Source organism: Cebus imitator, unplaced genomic scaffold (genome assembly GCF_001604975.1).
Source record: "Cebus imitator isolate Cc_AM_T3 unplaced genomic scaffold, Cebus_imitator-1.0 Scaffold117, whole genome shotgun sequence".
Taxonomy (NCBI): domain Eukaryota; kingdom Metazoa; phylum Chordata; class Mammalia; order Primates; family Cebidae; genus Cebus; species Cebus imitator.
Genome location: NW_016107432.1, coordinates 5,067,126 through 5,071,182, shown reverse-complemented (window position 1 = coordinate 5,071,182; position 4,057 = coordinate 5,067,126). Strand labels below are relative to the sequence as shown.

The window sequence follows — 4,057 nt, the reverse complement described above, 5'->3', positions numbered from 1 at the left end:
GGGGGGCAGAAGGTGGGAGGCAGAAGGTGGGGGGCAGAAGGTGGGGGCAGAAAGGGAGGAGGAAGGGAAGAAGAAAAGAAGAAGAATCTTGGCAGAGACTGGACACAAGCTGGGCGGCCGACACGTGTTCCGTCTGGCTGTTTCCAGAAAGGCCACTCTAGGGCTCTGACTGTCCTCATCAAACACCTTCCACATCTTCCCAAAAAGCGTGTTAACCAAGGCAGTGGTCTGGATGCTTCACTTCCGGGAGTGTTGGTGCCCCTGGCAGCTCTCTAGCCCACCTTCCATCCAGCCCATGTGCCCCCACACAGACCCCTGCATCCACCGCACACATGTACATGTGCACATCTGGGACAGGCACGCAGATGGACTGTGCACCTGGGCGCCTGCGCTGTATCTCCATGTACACAGTGTAGATCTAACTCACCCGTGCCAGGATACAGCGCAAGTGTTCAGCGGGACTTGGTGATTCACGAGAGTCACCTGTCATGAACTTTTCATGAATTTCCTCCATAGGCAGCTGATGAATCCCTGAAGATTCACAAAGTCACATCCTAAAAACAACACAGCTGTCCATTGACAGGTGAGTGAATAGACAAGGCACAGCCTATGCATGCAGTGACACGGCACTCGGCTGTGAAAAGGAAGGATTATGGACACGTGCCACTGCGTCGCCGACCCTTGAAACACCATGCTGGGGAGATAAGCCAGTCACAGAAGGACAAATACTGCATGATTCCACTCACGTGAATGCCAGGGATCCTCAGACGCAGACACAGAAAGCAGAGCGGTGGGCGCCAGGGACTAGGGGGCAGGGGGTGGGGAGTGATTGATCAGTGAGGACAGAGCTTCAGTTTAGGAGGTGGGAGAGCTCTGGAGGTGGGGGGTGGTGGTGGCTGCACAAGAATGTGAGTGCAATCTTCACACCACGACATTCTATACTTAAAATGATTCTGGCCAGGTGCAGTGCCTCCAGCCTATAATCCCAGCATTTTGGGAGGCCAAGCTGGGTGGATCACGAGATCAGGAGATCGAGAACATCCTGGCCAACACGGTGAAATCCTGTCTCTACTAAAAACACAAACAAATTAGTCGCATGCTGTGGCATGCACCTGTAATCCCAGCTACTCAGGAGGCTGAGGCAGGATTTGAACCCGGGAGGCGGAGATTGCAGTGAGCTGAGATCAAGCCACTGCACTCCAGCCTGGTGACAGAGGGAGACTCTGTCTCAAAAAAAAAAAAAAAAAAAAAAAGATTCTGATGCTGAATATATGTTATGTGTATTTTGCCACAAGAAAATATGTTTTTAAATGGTTACATGGGAAATTTTATTTTATCTTGCCACAAGTTTTAAAAGTGAACGAATGACTCTTGGGGCACACTGGTACAGGCTTTTTGTAGGTAAAACCAGGAGATACGTCTGTTTTGTCCCTGGTCTGTGTGGCAATGAAGTCTGGTTTGTTTTTTTCATGTCAATAAAAATGATCATTTGTGGAACCCTGAGTGTTCACCAGATACCATGCTAAGGGCCTGAAAGGCTTGATTTCTGGTTCCACACTCACGGTAACCCTGAGATAACAGCACTGCCTGAACCCTAACGATGTGCATTAGAAAATGAAGGCTCAGACAGCTCAGGTAGGTTTTCCATGACAGCGCGTCTAAAACGTGGCAGGTGGCTCACTTCTGTAATCCCAGCAATTTGGGAGGCAAAGCAGGAGGATTGCTTAAGTCCAGGGGTTTAAGACCAGCCTGAGCAAAATGGGGAAATCCCGTCCTCTGTAAAAAATCAAAAAATTAGCCGGCACAGGAGCACATGCCTGTGGCCCAGCTACTTGGGAGGCTCAGATGGGAAGATTGCTGGAGCCCAGAAGGTCGAGGCTGCAGTGAGCCAAGATCACACCACTGCACTCCAGGCTGGCCGACAGAGCCAGACCCTGTCTCAAAATAAAGTAAAATAAAATGTGGCAGCGTGTGAATTGTAATCCATGCCACGCTGGCCATGGAATCTAAGATTCTGATCATCACACTATGCAGCTCACTGCTCTTCCCCTTAGACCTCAGTCTCCTTTCCTATAGAACAAAAAGCTTCATTGATCCTTCTGAGTCGGCATCACAGACCTTTCCAGAGGGAGTTGCCTGGTCTGGGCTTGAGGACTAACAGAGACGGCCACACACAGTCCCTGGCCTCAAGGGGCTCTCTGGCAGAGAAAGCATCTCAGTGTGATCACTTCTCTGAGAGAGGAACCATCCAATCCAATCTAGCAGACAGGGTGTGCTTCCTGGAGGAGGTGACATTTGAGTTGGGTTTTGGGTGTGAATAAGAGGAGGCTGAACTGTAAGACAGGAACAATGTCATGGAGAAATTAAGCTCATAGTCTTTGGGTTCAATAGATTTTAATTCAAATTCCAAACCACCTACTTACCCCTTCTGAGTCTCAATACTGTCACCCATGAAATGGGATAATAATTTATCCATCTCATGGGTTGTTACGTAGGTAGGCGTTCAGTGCAGCATCTGCACATGGTGAGCTCATGATACGTAACTCAGGCCTGTGATAATTTGCGTATTGCTAAGATGGTCCAAAAAGTCTTCTTAGATCCAGTTCTTAGATCCAGTGGCTTTCAACTTAGTAATAATTGCAATAACAAACGATCTTGAGCACACTCGCTGGAGCAAGTAGGATCCCTGCTTCCTCTCTGAGCTCAGCCTGCTCGCACACGCCTGGCACCATGGGCCGCCCCGGGAGGAAGCTGCCTTTTTACGAGATGAATGGCAGCCCCCTCCTGCATGCATTTTTATGCTGTATTTGGTAGGAAGCACTGACGCACCCAGGTCATCCAAGGGCTGGGCCGTGATCTGGCCTCCATACACTGAGAGTCAAAGCCTCTGCCAGGAGTCCATGTCAGTCACAAGTAGAGCCATTTGCTTCTATTTTGGTGTAGCAAAGAGGACCTGTGCATGGAAGGGATCCCAGCTGGCCACGATCTTGACAATGTGTTTGTTTTAATGCTGAATTACTTCTATAAATAGGTCTGGGAGAGGTGGCTGCCGAGGCTGCTATCCTGCTTGGCCAGCTGAAGGTTTGGGACTCAGGATGGGGCCATGGCTGAGACCATGAGGGCTGCCCATGCATGAACCCGCCTGCTGGCCTTCATGAGCCCACTATCTGAATGTGGTTCCCCTTCTCCCCAGAACCAGGTACCACCTCCTCTGGGGAGCCTTCCCTGCCCCTCTGCAGGATATGGCCTCCTTGTTGCTCTCCTTCCATCGGTTTATGTGCCTGTCTCCACCAACAGACCAGGAGCCTCTGAGGCAGGGACTGGGTCTGTCTGAGTCATCTCTGCCTTCTTAGCGCTTGCCTAGGTGCTCAGCGAAAGCTCAAACCTGCCTGAGTTCTCACTGTGTCTTCGTTATCCCCAGCCTGTGAACTCAGGTGAGCTTCTCTCCCTCTCTGGGCCTTGGTTTCTATGCATAGGAAACAGAACACCCATCCCTTTTCATGAGGGTGTGGTGAGCCTCAGAACTTCCAGACATCCCCTTCTTTGCTGCCCCGGACTCCTGTGCTCACATGAGCAACACTTTCACCTGGTGCAACCTGCACATGGGACTCAACAATGATGGTGAACACCTCAAAGGGGTTCTGTTAGGATGAAATGGGATAATTTTGGTAAAGTTAAACTAAAACTAAAACTCCTTTCCCCAATGTTAGCAACCACTGGCATTGTATTAGTCCATTCTCATGCTGCTATGAAGAAATACCCCAGACTGGGTAATTTATAAAGAAAAGAGGTTTAATTGACTCACAGTTTTGCAGGGCTGGGGAGGCCTCAGGAAACTTACAATTGTGGCAGAAGGCATCTCTTCACAGAGCAGCAGGAGAATGAGAGCAAGCAGGGGAAATGCCAGATGCTTATAAAACCCTGAGATCTCATGAGAACTCACTCATTATCACAAGAACAGCATGGGGGAAACCAGTGCCATGATTCAGTTATCTCCACCTGGTCGTACCCTTGATACATGGGGATTATGGGGACTATAATTCAAGATGAGATTTGG

At 49.7% G+C, this 4,057-nt stretch overlaps 1 long non-coding RNA gene across 1 annotated transcript in view; it reads left to right on the top strand.

Annotated features, from left to right (window-relative positions):
- The first annotated feature begins 3,088 nt into the window (after positions 1-3,088).
- LOC119472745 overlaps positions 3,089-4,057 on the top strand; it is a 6,596-nt gene continuing 5,627 nt past the window's right edge. Inside the window, exon 1 of the long non-coding RNA XR_005201932.1 lies at positions 3,089-3,434. This is a non-coding gene — a long non-coding RNA (uncharacterized LOC119472745). The remainder of the gene's footprint in view (positions 3,435-4,057) is intronic.